The sequence below is a fragment of the Phyllostomus hastatus genome, unplaced genomic scaffold (genome assembly GCF_019186645.2).
Source record: "Phyllostomus hastatus isolate PE091 unplaced genomic scaffold, TTU_PhHast_1.1 phas_scaffold_182, whole genome shotgun sequence".
Lineage (NCBI taxonomy): Eukaryota > Metazoa > Chordata > Mammalia > Chiroptera > Phyllostomidae > Phyllostomus > Phyllostomus hastatus.
This window is the reverse complement of record NW_025334013.1, coordinates 26,925,733-26,948,913: the sequence shown is the minus strand read 5'-3', so window position 1 is coordinate 26,948,913 and position 23,181 is coordinate 26,925,733. Positions and strand designations below refer to the sequence as shown.

At 44.7% G+C, this 23,181-nt stretch overlaps 1 protein-coding gene across 2 annotated transcripts in view; it reads right to left on the bottom strand.

Annotated features, from left to right (window-relative positions):
- Positions 1-7,494, bottom strand: part of NFYC (nuclear transcription factor Y subunit gamma) — a 66,489-nt gene extending 58,995 nt beyond the window's left edge. The window contains exon 1 of one of the 2 annotated variants that reach the window (XM_045859083.1): positions 6,846-7,494. The gene's annotated coding sequence lies outside the window, so the exon portion shown is untranslated. The remainder of the gene's footprint in view (positions 1-6,845) is intronic. The other variant, XM_045859081.1, reaches the window with a different exon arrangement.
- Positions 7,495-23,181: the final 15,687 nt, after the last annotated feature.

Sequence of the window (23,181 nt, the reverse complement as noted above, 5' to 3'; positions counted from 1 at the left end):
TAAGTGGAGACCACAGCCCTGATAGGGCACACCTGGAAAAGTTGATGAACATGCTATTGAGATCCTTCCCTAAGACCTCCCCTAAACTCCCAGACTTTAAAACTCTCAAAACGAAGGTCCCAGCACAAGCTCACCCTCCAGAGAGCATACCCATGCCTTGCCCTTCCCCCTCTCCTTCCCCCACAGCGTGTTATTTCCTAAACTCTAAGGAACCCCTAGATGGTATAATGTTAGCACACAATAAGAGGCAGTAACTAGCCCTGGCTTGAGCATCAGCCTGTGAAACAAGGGGTTGCTGGTTTAATTCCCAGTCAGGGCACAAGCCTGGGTTGTGGGCCAGGTCCCCAGTAGGGGGTGCACAAGAGGCAAACACACATAGATGTTTCTCTTCTTTTTCTCTCTGCCTTCCCCTCTAGAAGTAAATAAAAACCTTTTCTAAAAAGGCAGTAACTATATTATCCCTGAGTATCTTTAGTGGCTCAGTACCTATGAACCAAAAAATAAGAGATGTGAATTTACAAACTGTCTCAGCATAACACCTGATGGACCCTCATGCCTCCATTTCTCTGTAAATGGGGATAAGAAACCTCATGCCTTTTCTAGTATAGTGAATCAGTTTTGGCCAAGTTAAAAACATATAAGCACAAATGAGATATTAGGATTGTTATAAAGATTAAATAAGATGACATGGACAGTCTATAAAGTATAAAACATTAGTATGTTTTCTGTTGAGAAGACAAAACTGCTGTTCACAAGTTTTTAATATAAACTTTGACCTACTCAGACTTCCTGAGAGTTCAGGATTTCTAGGGTGGTCAATTCCAAATGATTACAAGGTCCAGCTAGCAACCATGGGGATAGGGAGCTAATATGGAATGAAGGCAGTCACTGGTGTTGAAAAGCAGATAGTCAAGAAATGCTTACTAAGTAAAAAATATATATGTATATGACCTGGCTGGCGTAGCTCAGTGGATTGAGCTCGGGCTGCGAACCAGTGTCACAGGTTCGGTTCCCAGTCAGGGCACATGCCTGGGTTGCAGGCCATGGCCCCCAGCAACCACACATTGATGTTTCTCTCTCTCTCTCTTTCTCCCTCCCTTCCCTAAAAAATAAATAAAATCTTTTTTAAAAAATCATTTAAAAATATATATATATATGTATATGAATGTCTTTGTAATCTTGTCCAGACTTACTAAAAAAGAAACTAAGTTTTGGATGTCATAACCTTCTAACCTGGTTAACTTAATGACTGAGCCAAATGGGGCTAAGATGAGCAATGTACAAAATGCTCGGCAAACCCTATTTCTCTCCTACTTTATCTTCTATGCTGCAGTGTAACTGCAAATAAAAGGGAGGATACTCTCACCTAATCACACCAAGAAACAAAGCAAGACTTCCCCCCTGAAACCTGAATTACTTAAAAGATTTCCATGCAATACTGGGAACTGCAAATATTTTGTTGTATTGGTTTTAATATTATACATCATTTAGGATAAGTATATCCTAGAAACATTATTCCACAGTTTGGAGGAGGCACTAGGCTTCTGGATAGATCCCGGCGTTTGGAGACAAACATCCTAAAATCTGGTGATGTTTAAAAAAGCTCCCTAGTGAGCTCTTTTACACTATGCACTTGGTAGTTTCTCGCTGCTTGGCATTAATCACTTCCATAAATAGAAAGACTATGTCAGCAATATTCTGAAGCCTTGTTCTAAAGAATGCAGATTCTTAAACTTTCTGTACATACTTTTTAACCATGAACAACCTGGGTCTGGGAAAACTTCAGCAGTTTACTTTGTCAATCTTTCCCTTTACATTAGAAACCAAGAGGTCCCCTGGCTGGTGTGGCTCAGTGGATTGAGTGTGGGCCTGAGAACTGAAGGGTCACAGGTTCGATTCCCAAGCACAGCATGTGCCTGGGTTGCAGGCCAGGTCCCCAGTGGGGAACGCATGCGAGGCAACCACACATTGATGTTTCTCTCCTTCTTTCTCTCTCCCTTCCCTTCTCTCTAAAAATGAATAAATAAAATCTTAAAAAAAAAAAAGAAACCAAGGGGTAAGATTTAAATACCTGGTTGAAGAACCTATATTCAAATGGTTACTACTCTGTGGTCTGAATCTTTGAAACAGTACTACAAATTAATTTCTTAAAAATATTTTATTGATGATGCTATTCAGTTGTCCCAACTTTTTCCCCTTTGCCCCCCTCCACCTTGTACCCCCCCATTCCGTCTGACAATCCCCCACTTAGTTCATGTCCATGGGACAGACATACAAGTTCTTTGGCTACTCCATTTCCTATACTGTTCTTAACATCCCATTCTGTTTTGTACCTACCAATCTGTATTTCTTAATCTCCACACATTTTCCCCCATACCTCCCCTACCCCCTCCCAACTGATAACCCTCCAAATGATCTCCATATCTATGATTCTGTTCCTGTTCTGCTTGTTTGCTTAGTTTTTTTACATTCAATTGTTGATTGTTGTGAATTTATTGCCATTTTAATGTTTCATAGTTTTGATCTTTTTCTGTTTCTTAAATAAGTGCCTTTAACATTTCATGTAATAAGGGCTTGGTGATAATGAACTCCCTTAGTTTTACCTTGCCCGGGAAGCACTTTATTTGCCCCTCCATTCTAAATGATAGCTTTGCTGGATAGAGGAATCTAGGTTTTAAGTCCTTGCATTTCATCACTTTGATTACTTCTTGCCATTCCCTTCTTACCTGCAAAGTTTCTTTTGAGGAATCAGCTGACAACCTTATGGGAACTGCTTTGTAGCTAGGTCTTTGCTTTTCTCTTACTGTTTTTAAGATTCTCTCTTTAGCCCTAGATGGTGTGGCTCTGTGGATTGAGTGCCGGCCTGCAAACCAAAGGGTTGCTGGTTCATTTCCCAGTCTAAGGCACATGCATGGGTTGCAGGCCACATCCCCAGAAGGGGGCGTGCAAGAGCAACCACACACGGACGTTTCCCTCCCTCCCTTACCCTCTAAAAAAATAAATAAAAATCCTTAAAAATATATTCTCTCTTTATCTTTTTAACCTTTGGCATTTTAATTATGATGTGTTTTGGAGCGGGCCTCTTTGCATCTTGTTTGGGACTCTGTGCTTCCTGGACTTCTATGTCTATTTCCTTCATCAAATTAGAGAACTTTTCTTTCATTATTTTTTCAAATAAGTTTTCAATTTCTTGATCTTTCTCTCCGCCTTCTGGCACCCCTATGAATTGAATGTTGGTACATCTGAAGTTGTCCCAAAGGCTCCTTAGCCTATCCTTGTTTGGGGGATTCTTTTTATTTCTTGCAGTTCATGTTCTTTTCTTCCTTATGTTCCAAAATATTGATTTGATTCTTGGCTTCATCAACTCCACTGTTGGTTCCCTATAATTTTTTCTTTATGTCACTTATTGGTAACCTTCACTTCTGCCTGGGTCTCTTTTATGCTATTGAAGTACCCAATGAGTTCCTTGAGCAGCCTAATAAGAAGTGTTTTGAATTCTGCATCTAACTGATTGCTTATCTCCATTTTATTTAGTTCCTTTGCTGGAGTGTTGTTCCGTTCTTTCATTTGGGCCATATTTGTCTCCTCATTTTGCAGCCTCCCGTATTTGTTTCTATGTGTTGGACAGAGCTGCTGATTCCATCTTTAGTAATGTGGCCTGTTGTGGAAAAGAGCACCCGTAAGTTGGATGGAGCGGAGCCTTAGGTAATCGCCAAGATGAGGCAACCTGTGTGAATAAGGTTGGTGGAGTCTCTGATATGGTGTCACAGCTCTGTGGCTCTGTATGGGGGAGGGCTCAGGGAGAGGACGATGCCACTGCCTGGCCTCTGAAATTTTGTCTGAGAGGAAGCTGTCCCCAGGCACTTGCCCTGATGCCAGACACTTCAATTTCTCCCCATATGCCACTGGGGCCCTTCCAGCTGCTGCCCCAGTGCTAAGGCCCAGAGGGAGTGAGTCTACGTAAGTCCTAGGTCTGCAGACTCCTAAGAATCCCAGTTTCTTCCACTGTAGCAACACCCACTGTTTTTTACAGCCAGAAGTTATGGGGGCATGTCTTCCTGGCATTGGAACCCTGGGCTGGGTGGTCTGGTGTGGGCTAGGATCCCTCGCTCCCAAGGAATCCCTTCCAATTTTTATCCACCACATGTAGGTGTAGGACTGCCCATTCTGCATCTGTATCTCCGTGCCTAGCCGTTTCTCTGCCCCTCCTACTCACCTAGATGAACGTAACATCTTTAATTCCTTGGTTGTCAAGATTCCATACAGCTCGATTTTCTAACGATTCTAGGTGATAGTTGTTTTGTAGTTTAGTTGTAAATTTTGCTGTGGTTGTGCGAGTAGGCGAGCAGTGTTTGCCTACGCCTCCATCTTGACTAGAAGTCCTAAAGAAAGATCTACAAATTCTTATTAGTTGTATTCTCCCACTCAATACACTCCTAACACACAGAAATCAAAGAAAGATGATCCGCTTTAAAATATAGAACTATCTGGGAGTTTGACTAGTCAGGTTTATGTTGGTAGCATGATGTAGCAGATAAAACCACAGGCTTTGGCATCAGGCAACTTGAGTTTGAATCCCAGTTCAGCCACTAAATGACACTGGACATGCTACTTAATTATCCTCTCTGATCTTCAACTTCTCATCTGCCCTACCTACCAGGAACGTTGTATTAAATATGCCCCAAAGTGTCAATTCCCTTCCTTTATCACTGGAAAGTACTAGTTCTCTCTCAAAAAATTTATGTGCATTCACATAAAAAGTGACCAAATCTGAAAACCAGGAGAATTTCTTGAAATTGACATGAAAACAGAAGTATAATATCTATCTAAAGCCAGAAAGAACCATCAAACATAGACAAGAAAAAACAAATTAGGAAAACAAAGAGATTTAACACAAATGTTTTTCCCTGATCCTCAAACCTTGGAAGACACAAATGTAAAACAATCCAAGTCATTACCATTCAATGGAAAAGGAATGTATACCCAACAAGCTGACTCTGACAACTGTTAATTACAACAAAAACTTTTTGAAACATGAACTAGAAAATGCTGACAAGTCCTGTTGCTTAAGACAAGATGCAAGAAGCTACACACTAATTTATTTTCGTTCTGGGCTGCTTATTTTTTAAATAATTTTTTAAATGCATGGAACAGTGGATGTATTTTTAGGCATATATAAAAGGAAGTACATGAGCCAAGATCCAGGATCTCTGTCAAACTCTCTTCTGCTAAAGAGAAACCTAACATATCTATCCTTCTAAAGCAAGAAAGCTTTACAGAGAACATCTCAAAACTAGCTGCATGGTCCTGAGTGCCAATAACCTATAATTGCTCCCTTACGATATATAATTCCCAAGTCTGAAAATGAACCCCAAAATGCTTTGTAAAAGGGCTGGCCAAAAAATTCCACTTAGTTTTTTTCTGTAAAATAAAAGACACATTTTTCATTTTCACCAGTAACTTTATTGATCTGGATATTTTGAGTATGTTGGCTATCTCCTGAGTGGTATAACATCGATTGTTCTCAATGTCTCAATTTGATTGCTATCAACCTCAATTGGACTACCCAACCATGAGCATCACCCAGCAAAGAAATCTCCAGCACGAAACTTTGCAAACCACTTTTCACACTTTCATCAGTCAGATCACCGTCTCCATATACTGCACAAACTTTTTTTGCATTTCAGTTGCATTTTTGCCTTTCTTGAAATAATAAAGCATAATATGCCAGAAATGTTGCATATTTTCTTCCATCCTCGATATTAAAATGGCTACATAAAAATTCACCAATTTTGCTAAGTTTTTTTTTTAATGCATGCTGATATGACAGCTGTAACAGAATCTAACAAGACTGTTTCTAATGAAGTTAAAGACAACTAAGCCCTACTTGAGCCATCTTAGGGTAAAACAAACTTTTTGGCCAACCCAATACTTTCTCGATCCTATAGATCTGTCACTACTTAATGCGGTGCCTCCTAGGCTTGGCACTCAGTTATTAAGATCAGCACACCTATCCAGCATGATCTCTCCCTCAGGCTGAGTCTGTTTACTTCCTCTTCATATCATATCCCAGGTCTGGTAACTTTGAACTCCAGGACTCCACCTAAACCGCAGTGTTTCAATGCTGGCACTGAATAGCAAAATCCCTGACGAGCTCCTAACTTTCCCATATGTCCCTAGGGGCCTGAAGCCCTTTACTGATATACTACGCTCTCAGACCTACTATCCATGGACATTAGGGTCAATTCCGAACTGCGTTACTCTGTAAGTTTAGCATCCTGGATCTTGAAGATCCTCACTAACTTGGGTTTCAGTGTTTCCAAGTCTGTCACCCTTGGGGCTTTCATGCCCCTATACTAGGCCTCCCACTCCTGGCCATGCACAGACTACTCCAAAGTACCTGCCAGACCACCATCCTCTCTTCTCCCTTAAGGCCTTTAGGTTCGCCCCAGCCTCCACCCCACGCCTGCGCCGTAGGGGGTCATCGCCCTACAGCACAAGCCCAAGACGCGCACATCTCCGCAGCCTCCGATTCCTTCATCACCCCCCAGGCCGGAGCCAGCGCGACCAATAAGGTGCCAGGTCCGCGGCCTCCCCGCCACCAACCAATCACGAGCGAGCCCCCCCGCCGTTGCCTTCCGCCAATGGGAGAAAGCCCGCGGGCCGGGCCGGCGAGGCACACGGACCCCACGAGCGCGGCGGCGGCGGTGACAGCGGCGGCCCCGGAGAGAACACAACATGGCGGCGGGCAGGCCGGACAGAACTACAGCAGCGACCATGAGAGGGAAGTGAGGTCGCAGCCGAAGGCGGGAAGCGCTGCCCCTCCCCCCACCGTTGCCGCTTACCTCACACCCTCCTTCCCACAGAGCTCCCGCACACTTACACGCCTCTGCTCAGGAGTCCAGGGAAGAGCGGGAGCAGCCCCCGCGCTCCAGCGGAGTAGAGCAAGGCAGGGGCCTGGGCACCGCGGAGGGGAGGGGAAGCGTGCGTCACGGAGAGCGGAGCGAGCGCGAAGCGGGGGTGCAAACAAGATGGCGGCCACGCTGTTTGTACCGTCCCCCCTTCCCCTCCCCCTCCCTTGGCTCCTAGACTCCCAGTATCTTGTAGTACGCAGAAGCTGAATCGCTTGAAGTCTCGCGAGAATTGGGAAGAGCTGGCGACATTGTGAGGCAGAAAGAGATCTGAGGGCCTTCTGGCTCCGCCCTTTTCTAGGTTATCCGGAGGCGTTCCCTGGTGACCGCCTTAGGGCATTTTATACCTCTGGTTATCGGCTGTGATACGCACTGCTTTGGGTTTTAAAGAATAAGGTGTTTTATATATGTGTTAATTTTTTACTTTGGGACGAAGGACGACATGGGGATTCCAGATTAAGTGCGCTGTTGAAGACGACAGGTACCATTGCAGTAAAAGAAGATTTAACACCAAAAGTGTAAAATGATATATTCCAGAATAAAGAACAGCGCTGCCCAAGAGTGGTCAGCCTGTAGTCTTACGACGACATAGACATTGTTTTTATTTGAATGCGGAGTTTAAAACTTCATAAAAGGTTGGAAACCGTAGCTACGATGAGCATTACCACATCTTTTTCATACTTTATGTGTTTAACCTCCACGAGTTAGTTCTAGGACATTAGTATTACTTTTACTTCGCAGATGGTAGAATAAGCTCAAAGGGATAAGTAACTTGTTCAGGTTCCACAGCTACAGTCAAAACTCAATTTAAATAGCTCCAAAACCTGTGGATAAATTCATTAAATATGTAGTGAATGGAGTTATCTACAGTGAGACTGTTAGTGCTTAAGTAGCAAGCACAGAGAGAAATGAGATTGCTCCTGCTAGTGGCTACCTTGAGTGTTACAAATGACCTTGGAGCCTTTCTGAGACTTGTGTTGCAGGGGTCTTCAACAATAAAATCAACAGACTTACTGTTTCCTTCCTTTGAGTTCATGGCCCTGGTGGTAACATAGTTGTGAATAGTGGAATAAACCCTTAACTTGAATTCAGGTAAGTTGTTTTTAAATCCAACCTTAACACATCTAAGTTTAGGCACTCAATATTTGATGAATGAATGAACAGGACTTAACTAGCTGTAAGACACCTGACTTCACTGAGTCTCAATTTCATCATCTGTAAAATCTAATTCCTACCTCCTGAGAGTGTTGGGGAGATTGAATGAAATGGTGTAAGGGAGAGTGCTTTGTAAATTGCAAATGCATTCTATAGAAGTTAGTGATGATGATATTTTCAGACATGAGAAATGGTATAAAAATTAACGAAGATTCAAAATAAATAGTATGTTGAGATAGTAGAAAAGTTTAGCTAATGGGAAAAATTAGGTCTTTCTACAAATATTTACTGAGCATTATTGCATGTACTATGCAAAAGATGTCAAAATGTGTAGAAAGCAACACAAATATTATTATTAAGTAACCACAACACATAGGAGCTGCAGTGAGTTTCCCTCTAAGAGCCTGGAAATCAGGTTGCACTCAGAATTAAACTAATAAAAATTACATAGCAGAGGAAATTAGCCAAGGCGGGTACTTAACATACTTAACCACAGGTGGTGTTCAAGCATTGATCTAGTAGGTTTGAAGTCCTGGAGCTACCTTTCTGCACTAGATGTTAACTCCTCATGCTAGTTTGTGAATAAGGGAGTCTTAGGGGATGGGAGTTATCAGGAAGCTTGGGACAGCAGCTAGTTACCAGCTAGTATGGGAGTATATTTTATCAGTCAATATTATAACTGGTAACAATGACACTGGTGCACATAGGTAATATTAGTCCTTCTTGTAGACTATTATCAATATTCTTTGCTCCTCCCTTTCTTAAACCTTCCTTCCCTATCTGGCCTGTCTATAGGAGATTATACTTCTTACCCTAATGTAATCAAGTTTAGCCATCTTTCAATCAATGAACTATGAATAGAAATGGCATGAGCCACTTCTGAGCAGAAATGTAAGCCATTTCATGATTCTCCCATATTATTTTTTCTCTGCCATGAGAGCAGCACGTCCCGAGTAGAGGTACTTAGCTTTGGTCCCAGAATGAAGATGTGCATAGCCACGTGACATGTAAGAAATACAACCTTTGTTGTAAGTCACTGAGATTGTTTTAGTTGTTTGTTACTGCAGCATAACCTAGCTAGCCTAAACTGATTAGTACAGCCCTGAAATTAGCTGTCGTGTGAGGGTAAGCCAAGAGCTTGTCCAGAAACACGTTTAAAAAAAAAATTCTGATACAGGTCATGTAAGAGGAATCAAGAAGACAGATGTGATTGTCATTTAATAAAAGAAACTTTAATCAATCTTGTCAACCAATTGTTCTGTGTCCTGTTTGAAGAGAGAGTCTGTGAATCAGAGGGCTTAATTAGCCATGACAGCCAAAAACAAGGCAGCCAGAGACAAGTACTAGCACGGCCCCCTTAAGCCCTGCCTCAGTCAAGCCAAGCTGAGTGTTTCCGTTTCCTTGTCCATGCCATCCCTGTAGTGGGTGAGAATATTTCAGGCTGCCTCAGCTAAGAAATGCTTCAGTACACTTTCCTGGTGTGATTCTAAGCTCACTCAGCAAATATCTTAACCACAGGGACAGAACTTAGTGATCTGCCACCTAGAGGATTCCAGTTCTTTTGATAACTGCATTTTTCATATAAATTAGTCTATTGAATTGTTTTGTATAACTATCAGTTTCTGTAAGCTTTGTGAATACAAGAGCCCCCTGAGAGATGGCTCCACTCTGCTGTGATAAATCAGGCTTCTGGAGCCCTGCTCCAGCGGCTCCGCTGGTTGGAAAATCATCCTGTGCAACAAAAGGCTGTGGGTTCGATTTTCAGTCAGGGCACACACCTACATTGCAAGTTTGACCCCTGGTCGGAGTGTGTATGGGAAGCAAGCAAACAATGTTTCATTCATATTCATGTTTCTCTGTCTCCCTTCCTCTCTCTCTAAAATCAATAAACACATCCTCGGATGAGGGTAAGAAAAAAAAAAGTGTGACGGGTTAAGAGCCAGCCAGACCAGCAATTACCTGTCTTTTAGATATATGCTAAATTTCTTCTGGAGGGGAATCCCAGGTAAGGAGAGATTAGGAACACAAAAATCTCTTAATCCTGGTGGCCACCTGGAGAGCTGAGAATTCAAAGGCACTTCCTGAGTTATAGCTCTAAGGTAAAGCCAGAAAAGCAGAATCAGAAACACTGTCAGTTGTGGGGTCTGGTGCCAAAGATGGGATTGCCTAGACCTAGGAAGCCATGAGGAAAGAGCACCCCACATACATAGCCTCATTGCACAGCATTTACTGGGACTAGTAAATTCAAGGTTCAGAGCCTTGTTCCTCTTGGTTTTCCCAGCATCTAGGAAATCACTGGCACCATAAGTGCTTCATTAACATCTATAGAATGAATGAATGAATGAATGAATGAATGCAAGTAATCCAGTTCACTCTCTGGTACATAGTATTCACTCTACAAATGTTGAGATATTGGAAAAAGTTCTGCAGTGAAAAGGTACCAGGGAATCCTTGGCTTGGAAACTATAAGGTCAACATACTGCCTGGCACAGAGGACTTGCTCAACAAGTGGTCACTATGCTAATTATTATTAGTGCGTAAGTCAGGTTTTGTTCAAGGACGAGGGAAGCCCTCGATAATAATGAGAGCTGTGTTGATCTCATTTAATACTTAAGCCCAGCTGATGAGATAGGTTTTAATTAGACTGATTTTACAGGTGAGAAAACTTGAAGAAGAAATGTGATTTATCTAAAGTTAGCCAGCTCGGAAATGGCAAACTGGTGTTGAACTTGAACTTAGCTGTTACCAATGTCCAGGCTCCAGCAACAAAGATTTGGAGGCAGGGAGCAAGATTCTCAAAATGGGAGTTTAAGGAAAATAGTTATAGGGTCAAAATTCACTGCTGATTTCCATCCATTCACACAAATATTGAGGCCTTCTTCTCCTTTTCATACCCACCACTTGTCTTCCTGCCAAGATTCTCATCCATTCTACTGAGTTCAACTCGAGGCCGCCCATTCAACTATGCCTGCTCTGGTTTGGCTCAAGGAAGTGGGGGTTGAAATGGGGCCAAGGAGAGCTTTTTGATTGTTGGTTTGTTTTTGGTTTTAAGAAGAGAGATTCTAGAGCAGTTTTGTAAACTAAATATTCCAACAGAACAGCAGAATTTGACAATGCAAAAAGAGAATATGTACAATGTAAGTTCTCAGGGCCCTCGGCACAGGTTGGGCAAAGGTTCTCCTCGGATAGGCACTGGGACTTTTCTTCATAACAAAGGAAGATAGAGAATGTACTTTGTACAGAAGCAGGAAAATTAGTGAAGGGTAGGATGCTTAAAACCAAGAGTTAAGTTTTGTAGCAATTGATGATGGCATGGTATATACAGGGTGGTGTTTTCTGAATTGCAAATTATAACCCTTTAGAAGATCATGAAATCATTTAGAAGTTTGCAACCAGCTTTACTTTTTTTTATAATTAAAAAAAATTCTTTCTCAAGGACATTCATTCATTGCTTTTTAGAGAGAGGAAGAGAGAGAGAGAAACATCAATGAGAGAAATATAAGTTTGTTGCTTCCCATACATGCCTGGACTGGGAACCAAACCGACAACCTAGGTATGTGCCCTGCTTGGGAATCAAACCTGCAACCCTTTGGTTATAGAATAATGCTCCAACCAACTGAGCCACACAGGCTAGGGCACTGGCACCAGCTTTATTCTTTTAAAATGGAGTAGGATAGAATTGAAAATTTAAATTAATTGCACATAGCAAGGGTAAATACTTTGAAAACTATTGTGAAACTTGTGTTCGAGTTATATATACAGCTATGTGTGTACTGGTCACACTGTAACATTTATTTTTATTGAGGGTACAGTAAAAAAATACTTAAAAGCCCTAGTCTAGGATGTGACCATGGTAAAAGATTCCTAGATTCCTAGAACTTTCTCTTCCAGTGTTTTCCATGATGCTTGTAAATTGGTCTTGTTTTGTGACAGATAGCAGGCACCCCAAGGGGCATAAGCCTGATCGACTACACCAGAGCTTCCTAAGCAGTGGCTATGGGCTGTGGGTTCCATATGTGCCCCTAATTAATTTCCTAGTCTTCAGGCTACTCTTTCTTCCTGGCTTCTGCTCCCCTTACTGCCCCAATATGACTGCTGTGAGATCCCAGGGGCTGCATTCCTCCTCATTCATGGTTAGCAAGGAAGAGAGTCTATGTGCCAGCCTTTTCAGCAAAAGTCCTGAGAGTCCCATCTGATTGGACAGGCTGAGTTCATATGACCACCCTGAACGAATCATTCTGGTCAGTGGGATTGACTGACGCAGCCCTGCTATACCCAGGTGCAGTGTGCTTCCTGGAAACCCATGGATCCTGGAAAGGAACTCAGGGGTTGTTGGAAAGTGGGAAACGGAGAAATGAGGTAATTACCTAATGTCCGATACATATGCCCTCTAAAGTGCCAAAGCTAGTTGAAAGGTTATTTTTTTATCTTCACTTGAGGATGTATCCATTGATTTCAGAGAGAGAGAGGAAGGAAGAAAGCTGGGTGGGCAGGGACCAATTGGGGATGAACCTGCAATCTGCAACCCGCTGGTGAACTACCTGGCCCAGGCCAATGAAAGTTCTGGTTTTGTTTTTTAAAGACTTTATTTATTTATTTTTTGAGAGAGGGGAAGGGAAGGAGAAAGAGAGGGAGAGAAACATCAATGTGTGGTTGCCTTTCACATACCCCGCACTGGGGACCTGGCTCACAACCCAGGCATATGCCCTGACTGGGAACTGAACCAGCAACCCTTTGCCTTGCAGGCTGGCACTCAATCCACTGAGCCACACCAGCCAGGACTGAAAGTTTGGTTTTTTGAAAAGATTTAATATACTGTACTTTGCTGTGTATAATGTGCACTTTTAGCCCCAATTTTTGAGGGGAAAAACAAGGGTGCACATTATACATGGGTACAATGATCACATACCGTGGGTACAATAACCCCGTGTGTAACGTGCATCACACGTGGGTGCACACTATACACAGCCAAAGTTGGGTATTCGTTTTCAGAGAGAGGGGAAGGAAGGGAGGAAGAGAAGGAGAGAAGAGTTGATGTGTGAGAGAAACACAGATCCCCCCAGTTGTCTCTCACAGGCCCCCAACTGGGGACCCTGCCCACAACCCAGTTGTATGCCCTGACTGGTAATTGATCCCGTGACCTTGTGGTTCACAGGTCATTTCCCAATCCACTGAGCCACACCATCCAGGGCTATTTGAAAGTTTTGATAGCATTTGTTATGGTCATTTGCCTATTCTAACCTTCCCATGCTCTGCTTTGTACTGAAGAGTTCTGGATCCTGAAAACTACATTTCCCACACTCCTCTTGCCAGCTGGCTTCCTGTCAGATTCAGCTAATGGGAAGTACAGGTGGGAAACTGTATGGCTGGAGATGGGATGGTGAGAGGAGAGGCCAGTGTTCTTTCTTCATCCACCTGACACTCTGGCAGCAGCTGGTAGTTATGGGCTCAGAGACCTTCGGTGTTTCTGGCAGTGGTGGGCTACTGCCACAGGTTCAGCAGTGTCAGGGGTACTGGAGGGGCAGCAGTGGGTAGCTGTAGGCTCCAATGACCTCTGTCAGTTTTGCCAGCAGCATAATTTCAAAAACAGCATTCCAGTAGTGTCAGCAGCAAGTGCACTTCTGGGTCTAGGAACACCCTTCCATTTGATTGGCCAGGCCTAGGGGTGGTAGAAGCTACCTACAGCTACTGATCTCTAGATTGTCTGCTTTATCATTTTGCTCCTTCAAGCTGACATGTTTCTAACCACTTCTTCTAAATAAATCCCCTCTGTTTGAAATTCCAGGCACACTTTCTGTTTTGTTGTCTTCACTTTGACTGACACAGTGTTGCCCTGACCGTGGGATAGGCTGACCACCCTGACTCATTTCCCAGTGGTGCTGGGTGATGCCACAAGAGAAACATACTGAGCTCTCCTCTGGGACATTGGGAAAGGGGCAGGGGTGGACCCTGAGAAAGCACACATAAAGCCTCCTACTCCTTTTTCCTCCTTGCCTACCCCTAACTGTTAGGACTATGTGATGGAGAACTTACTGCTTGCCTCCCAAGCTAACTTGACCCCATGTTGTGACTGGGAGAGACAGGCTCTGGAATGATTGGGTGGTAATGAAGCAATGAGTGCATTTGGCAAGGGGGTTTAAAACAGAGGAGTGAGGAAAGGTTGTCCTTGCTGCAGGGTATAGTTTAGGAAGGGGGGAGACACAGGGACTATTGCTTCTGCTTCCTCTTTTTTAGAGGTGCCGATGGAGGGAATGACTGATGCTTCTCCACCTTTCCTGCCTGACCTTCCACCAGCCACTCTTTAATCGAAACTAGAAAACTGACCCTTCCCATGGTATTTATTCTTGCCAGTTCCTGAAGCGCTATCACCAGATCCTTACATCTAACCTGGCTTACTTCTGTGGGCTCATGGTACTACCCAAGCCATTGGGGGTAGCCACATCTCTCTAGGGGCTGAAGGGGTAAGACTGTGAATGACTTCTGGAGGCCTCAAGGGGCAGTGGTGCCAGAATACCATTCCAATGAGAGACACCTTGCCATGGCCAATAGTGTTTCACAAGGTGATCTTAGGCAAGTCCTGCTTAAGTGTGATGCACGATTAGAAACCATCCACATCCAACTCAGTCATGAACTTGCTCTGTGATTTTGGGCAAATCACTTAATCAAGCTCAGTCTCAATATTTCCATCTGTTTTTTAAAAAGCAGAGAGATCATTTCTCTAACCCCTTTGAAAATAAATTGTTTTAAGGGGGTGAATGGGATAGAAGAAATGATAGGTATTATCCTCTATCCCTCCTTCTAGCCTGTTCTCCCTGGTTTCTGTATCAAATAAGATAATGTGCATTAAAATGCTCTGAAAAGTACAAAGCACTCACTATACAAAAGCCAGAGTGTATTATTATCAACATAGTTTTTAGCTTAGAAGGATGAAGGCATGGCACAGGCCCAGAGCCAAACAGCTGGAAGGCAGGAGAGCTTAACACCAAAGAAGGAAACTTTCTTTGTTCAAGTTCTTCCCGAAGGGGCACTTTCTTTGGAGCAGACCTGGCACCGATATCCTCTGAAATGCTGAAGTGGGTCCAGGAAAGTGTTAAGAAGGTAGGTAGGCATTCAGCAGCCAAAAGACCCTGGACCAACACCAGCCCTGGCTCCTCAGTTCCTTTGTGCTTCATCAAAGGATGCGGTGGAAGGCGGATTGTAGCAGCAGGGCTCAGGTTCAAAGCCAGGTGTGTGTCGGATCCTCCCATAGGCTCTTTAACCAGCTACCAAACTATTTTGGGAGCCAGGATGTCATGACACTCTGAAACTAATACTGAATTTAGTTGCCAACAACCTGAAAATCATTTTCTCTATGTGGTGTTCAAAGAGAACACTGATCTGGAGAAGACCTCAGAGATGGCCTAGTCAAACTGAGGCCCACAGAAGGGCAGAGACTCACCAAGATAACAAGTAGAATTAGTCTCGTTGAGCCGCAAGGAACAGAAACCTACTCAATCCAGCTCAAATAAAAAGGAGTTCCTTGCAAGGGCTGAAACTGAAACACCAGCTGGAAGGAGGCAGGCCTAGGACTCACGTCAACCTCCCTCCCCTCACACCGTCCCCATCTCTGCACGGGGTGGCTCCTTTCCCCTCTGTGCACCAAGGCTTCTGCTTGCTCTTGGTCTCTGCTCCCTCTTATCTTGGTTTGCACATGGTTTTACTGGCTACGGCTCACTCGTTTCTGACCTCCCTGTTTTAATTCCCTCTGCCATCTCATGATTTCTTTCTGTTCCTTCCTTCAAGAGAGCTTCTAAGTGGCCTGTCCCAGACTGTTGTGCAGGGCCATTAGTTAAAGGTGACCAGCTATATGTGAAATGGCAACCCTTGGCTCTCGTGCTGGCCCTGTGCATCTGCTCGAGTCGAGAGACTGGAGGGGCCAAGTGGCCCCAAGCTTGGCCCCAACATAGTCTGTGGTCTGGGCAGCTTTTCTTCGAAGTGGATGTGAGGTGGGCAGGCACCGTGCCGTCACTGGGGCCATGTCACTGGAGTCCAAGACTCCAGGTTTTCTGCCCAGAACTTTTCCTATGGAATTTATTATTTCTTTCTTTACACAGCAAACATGTCTTAATGCCCATTAAATGTCATCAGTAAAGATCTTCTTCCTCCTCTTCCTCCTCCTTCCTGCCCAGAGAAACTTACAGTATAGGAAAGATAAAAGCAAGAAATAATTAGAATATCTGAGTGCTTTAGAAGAGGTATAAACAAAGGAATAATAACTACCATTCGTTGAGTGCCCTGCACCAGTCACTGCTGATCACTTTACATACATTTCCTCATTTAATCTTTATGGCTCCCTGAGAGGTCAGCACCACATCGTTCACACTTGGAGACAGGCTCAGAGAGCTGTGCACAGGTGATGAAAAGCACAGCTGGACTCTGTGCTCTGAGAGTCCTCTGAAAAGGACTCTGGTGCCAAGGCCAGGCCCCATTAGTGCTGTGCTTTGCAGCCTTTATCATGCTATTAGAGCACCAAGGCCTGTCTCAGCCTAGGCAGGAGGCAGGGACAACTGGGAAGAGCAGTAGGCTTCCAGGAGGAAGTGATAACTGAGCTGAGCCTTGGAGCAGTGCCAGCTTTTAGCAGGCAAATGCCGGTAGGGACTGGAGAGCAATATGTGAGCACAGAGGAGCACCTGGAAAGTCTGGAGTGGGGACATGAGCAGGGAAAAGGGCCAGGAGCACGTCGCATGCCCAATAGTGAGAGCTCTTGAAATTTGTGCCCTAGGTGCCTCCTTTGCCCCACCCTCATCCAAGCCCTGGCACAGAGTGTGGAGTTGAGGTCATGAGGAGCAAAGCAGACAAGGATCTAGGCGAAGACATCAACAGAGCTTAAGAACTTCAACTATTATTGTTTGGTTCTTTGTGGACTGGAGGTAGAGGGGTAGAGTCCAGGGTGAAAAAATTCAAGAGGGAAGAAGATCTTTAAAATAACCACATGAACAGCAACCACACTGACAACCCTCCCAGGCCCAGGTTCCTCATATAGCTTGGTTCTGCCTGCCTTTCAGGTCTTGTCACTTCCTCTAGGAAGCATCCCTTGGTCTGGGCACTTGGCTTACTATAATCACATGTTGCGTAAGGAAGACTTTGGTCAACAACCTAGTGGTTCAGAAGGAGTATTTTTCCTGATGGGATCACTACCTGTAGCACTTGGCAGTAGCCTCCCTCTCACACACAGCACCTCACCAGTGCACAGGTGACACCCCAGTCATGGGTGTTTCAGCAGAGGAGCCTGTCCCCTCGGTGCTACAGCCCTCCCAGATCGACCCAGACGGTCTTCGGAGCACGTCGCTGTGAGTTCTCTGTTGAAGGTCGCAGATCCTGTGCAAGGACACAGGTCCCCAGGGACTTCCTTAGCAAGTGTTAAGTGTCACTCCACGCTAGTCAAGGGTTTCTGTGGCCGTGTGGAGGCACCCTGTCCCTCCCTGTGCTTTGGAAATGTTTTCAGGTTGTAATGATGTAAAGTAGTGATTTTCAACCCTTTTCATCTTGTGGCACACATAAACTAATTACTAAAATTCTGCAGCACACCAAAAAATATATTTTTGCCGAACTGACAAAAATAGTTATAATTTTGATTGATTTGCATCATCATCATCATCATCATCATCATCATCATCATCATCATAACTACCTACCCTTTTTACTCCAAAGTGACTTTTTAAAAATATCAGGTGACTATACTTGTACATAAATAAGATTTCTGATACCAAGAACTAACCAATCAGATACAACCTTGTTATGCAGCATGAACAAAAAGATGCAACCCTCTTTATTACATGATCTTTATGTTTGTGGTTCAAGACAGGGCAGTCGCACCAGATGGCCATTGTGTTGGCTGTTGTCATTTTTTTTATTTGACACTCTAAGGGAAAAGAGGTCAGTGTCCTGACTAAATAGTCAGGTATTGTATGTTTTAAAAATTCAGGCAGCCCATCAGCTGCAAATTACTGACATAAAGCATACATAAGTTTTATTTCTTCCATCTTTTCAAAGCCAGAGAGAACCCCTCATGCAAGATAGGGTCAAGAAGCCCAAAACAAATGTCCAAAGTCAAAACACTGAGTCCTCAGTTCTATACCCTCTTTATGTAAAATACCATCTAGCTCAAATACAAAGAAGTGGCCTTTTTCCCCCATAAATATTACAAATTTCCTTAATCGGTCCACTGCTCCAACATGCAGTAGCCACCACTACATCGCCATGACAACCCCCTGTGTTCCTGAGTTGTTGCATCTGGGTTTCTTCTCCCTGCCGATCCTCAGGCCACCTTTCACTCCCTCACAGTCAATACGATGATGTACGCCTTACCCGGCCCGGTCCTCCTCCTGATAACTGCAGTTGGTCCAGGCCCCATCACTGTTCAGGGAGCAGCAGCATTGGTGGCTTCTTTGAGGTTCTATTTCTGATCCTGTTGGAAGGAAGCAGGAGGAGGCTGTTTGGACGTGTTTGTGAAGTCTGCAGTAGTGCTCGGTGATGCCCTAGGCCTTCACATTCACCCACCACCAACTCACCGACTCACCCAGAGTGACTTCCAGTCTGGCAAGCTCCATTCATGGCAAATGCCCCATACAGGTGAGCTGTCTTCTATGTGCCATTCCTGTGCCTCCTCTATGTTTAACTGTGTTTAGGCACACAGATATGTACCATTGTGTTGCAGTTGCCTACAGTATTCAGTGCAGTAACATGCTGTACAGGTTTGTTGCCTAGGAGCAGTAGGCTGTACCACACAGTCTAGGTGTAGGTAGGCTATACCATTTAGGTTTCTGTAAGTGCACTCTGCGATGTTCCTATAATGACAAAAATCACCTAACGACCCATTCTTAAGAACGTATCTCCATCATTGAGTGGCACGTGACTGCATTTTATAATTGCCCTTTGCCTTGTCTATCTCCCCACCAGGCTGTGAATACCCTCACTGCAAGGGCTGGGTCTTGTTCACCCTTTTATTCACAGAAGACCATGTGGCTTATAGTAGCTGCTCAGTGAAAGTCAGATGAAAGAATGAAAAATAACCTCTAATGGGTCTCTGCCAAGTTTTTTAGGCCACATGGATTTTTTTTTTTGGTCTCTCTGTCTCTGGGGTCCTACCAACTTCAACACTTGGACACCTACACATTTTGGAGCCAGAAGAAACCTTAAAAAGTCATTTAGCTATCTCCTTTCTCTTATCATTTCACAGATCAGATGATTGAGGTCCAATGTTCATGTATTTGCCAACAATCTCAATTTAATCTCTGCAGCCATAAGTTTTCCTCTGAACTCGAGACCTAACCAGCTGCCTCTGCAGGCTCTCACCCAGGAGGTCCCTCAGTTCCTGTATCTGAACATGTCCAAGACTGGACTCAGCATCTCCCTCAGGCCTGGTCCTCCCCCAGGCTTCCCGGACCTGGTGAAGAACATCACCACCCACCCTGCTGCTGGGGACAAAACGCTGGGAGTCCCCTCCCCACCTCCTACAGCCTCCCACCACCAATCAGACACCAAGGCCAATGTTATCCTCTCTGCCTCCTTTGTGTAAATGCCCCACAGCTCTTAATGGACCCCTGTAAGAGTCTCCTCATTAGTTCCCCTGAATCTAGTCTTTCCTTGTTCCTACCCCTGCTCCTCACTGCAGCCAAAGCAACCTGTGAAAAATCCTACTTCAGCCCTGGCTGGCGTAGCTCAGTGGATTGAGTGCGGGCTGGGAACCAAATTGTCCCAGGTTCAATTCCCAGCCAGGGTACATTCCTGGGTTGCAGGCCAAAACCCCCAGCAACCGCACATTGATGTTTCTCTCTCTATCTCCCTCCCTTCCCTCTCTAAAAATAAATAAATAAAATCTTTAAAAAAAAACAAACTCACAGTCACCCTTTAAAAAAAATCCTACTTTGTCATTTAACTCCTTTGCTGATAAGCCTTCAATGGTTCTCTACTTTAAAAAATTAATAAATAATAATAATAATTGTTATTATAGCTAGCACTTATGGAAAATTTTATTATGTCCCAGGACCTGCTCTAAGGGCTTTATACCTATTAACTCATTTAATCCTCAGAACTATAAATATCCCCATTATACAGGTGAGGAAACACTCAGAAAAGCACCTTTAGGACTTTTTCATAAGCTCTTACCCAATCCTCAACTCTTCGATCTGGTTGACTGCTATTCGAACTTCAGATGGGATACCTTGAGGAGCATTCTGCAACCTCCCTTGCTGGGCCAGGCCCCCCTATGGCAAGAACCCCGGTTTGTAATTGCACGTTATTTGAGGAGGGGATCATTTGATATTTGTCACTCCAACAGGCTTTAAAGTCTATGCTTTGCTCATCAGTACTCAACATGTGACAAATGCTTGCTCAATATTTGTTGAATGGATCAATGAAAAGGGTTTTTAATAGGGGAGGAGTCGTGATCAAATCTGCTTTAGAAGGATTTCTCTTGTGTAAAAGTTCGGAAATGGTGAAAGGGAGGCCGTCTGAATGGAGAGCAGTAAGTGAACCTGGGGAATGTGTAGGAGGTGGACTGGGCAGACCCTGATGATTAACAGGATAGAGGCCAGGACAAGGAAGGTCTCGATGCAGACTCCCAGGTTTCTGGCTTAGGCAACTGGTACCTTGAACCCAAATGGGGAGCATCTGGAGGGAAAGAAGCAGGTTGGGTTGACAGCAAAGGTGGCCACTAGACCAAGTGAACTGAAACAGAGAAAAAGCACTCAGAATCTTTATGCTCAAAACCCTCTGTGCCCAAATTTGCGCTTGGTCCTGGTGTACTTGTCCGGCCTCATTTCCAACTTACCACAGCCATAAGGCGCATAGACCACCGCTCCGGCCACACAGCCCCTTTTCCTCCTTCAGGGCTTGTGAGTGCGGCAGGCTCCTTCACCCGCTCCTCAAGCCCCACCCGATGAAGCTTCAAGCACACCTCCGGGATTCCTCCCTGCTGCCCTCACCCCTTCCTGGGGTTAACTGGTCCTCTGCATTCTCCAGGATTCACCGTGTCACAATTGCTTCTCTCTACCTGTGTCCCCTAATGGCTTCGGAATCTCCCACACCTGGGACAAGGCCTGGATCAAGATTAGCCTCAAAAAATTTTTGAGTTCCCCCAAGGGTTTGGCTTTCTTACATTAAGAATGGGACCAGGAGTCAGACATTGAACCCTGAGGCCACCACTTAGGGATTGGACAAGTCACTTTTTTCAAACCCCTTTTCCTTGTCAGATGGACCTGCCTAGGAGAGCCGTTTTGAGTATCAGATGAAATACTCTACCTTAAGTGTTTAGCACAACGCCTAGAACATTTTTCGCTCCCTCAAAAATTCGGGTGTTTTTTATTTTAAGAAAAAAATTGCCGCCTTCACGCAGGGAAGCTGCACGAGCTGAAACCGAGGACTGCAGTTCCCAGGATGGCCACACGAGAGAAGTGGCGAGCAGCCTTGGGGCGGACTCGGGCTCCGCGGCGCGAAGGCACCTGCTGCGGAGCCAGATGGCCTAGCGGGGATTTCCGGGACTTCCTTGCCCCTGAACAGGTGGGCGCTGGCAGGGGTGCCCGGGGAGAAGCCGCAGAGATGTGCTCAGCCTCGGTCCCCACAATCGTCCCTCCAGCTTGACCCTTTCTTGGCCTGGGAGAAGGATTGGTGGGCCTGAGGGGACAAGAGTGGACGTCAGCTGGGGTTTACATCCTCTGAGTTTGTCATTTGTCTTTCAAACCTGAGTGTTATCACTTCTCTCTGGACGTTTTTAGAGTCATATTTATTGATGTTCTCCCTTTGGCTTCTAGATTTCATTATGCTTAGAAGAAAGTCTTTCATTTCCGAGATTATTAAAACATTGAGAATGTTTTCTTCTGGTACATTATGGTGTTGTTTAAGTATACACTCCACCGGGAATTATTTCCCTGTAGAAAAAAGACACAGCTTTCTTTTATTTCCTCCAAATGACTTGCCAGCTGTTTCGTCCATTTGTCAAAAGGCCTCTATTTCCGCACCGCCCCCCCCCCCGCCCCAGCCCCACCTGAAGTGCTGTCTTCATCACGCACGGCACCCCTTTGTGCGGCTGGCCACTTCTGTTCTCCCCACTGATTCCCCTCGCCTGCTTCACTGTCATACTGCTTTCAATATGTTGACTTCATGATATACCTTAATATCAGGTAAGGTGAATCCTTGGCCATTACTCTTTTTTTAAGATTTTTAAATTCCTGAATGTTTACTCTTCTATATGCACTTAAGAATCAACCTCTACCACTACCCCCCACCCCCAATGCTTCTGGAAGCCAATATGGAGATTTGGAGCCCTTGAAATTACATGGGAAGTGTCCATGAGCACATTTCTGCAGAGAGAAAGTCCAAGTTTTCATCAGGTGTGCAAAGGGACCCCGATTCCAAAGGCAGCCCCTGGTTTACATGTGTCTGTGATAGGATGCCTGGGAGAAGCACAGAGGATCTTGGCTCCTCCCTTCTCTCTAATCTTCACAGGCTCTGCTCTCAGGCTCTCCACATCCTTACCCCCACCATCGTCCCAGCTATTCCCTGGCCCCATTCTCCTCTAATCTAATCCTCCTTGCTGCTCCAGAGCAATCATTCTACAACACAGGCCTATTTCTAGGCCTGATGTGGATTAGACGATAACAAAAGTTTGGTTAATACGTGAATAGAGGTGTGAGTCCTGGCACCACCGCTGGGCAGCTGTGGGACCCAGCCTCAGGCTCTCCACGTTGTTGGGTCTCAGTTTTCCTTTCTCACAGACCAGATGAGGGTGAGACAGTGAGAAGTATGTAGAAGATAGAGCTAGCCATCTCAGGAGGGTCATTTAATCCCAATCATTCCCCTTTCCCCACACCTCTCCACTCCCCACTCACATTTTAATCCATGCATTCAGCAGGGAATACTACTTGTGTTGCCTGCTTCCAGCAAACAATTAGGAAGGCAAATACTAATAATATCGTCCCCTCTGTAAATGAGTGAAATTAAGAACACTGGGGCCAGAAGTGGAATTGACCAGCTGAGTGAGGATAAATATGGCAAGCCGGGCCCCAGACTGGGGTGGCTCAGTGGACTGAGTGCTGGCCTGTGAACCAAAAGGTCCCTAGTTACTACTCAGGGCACA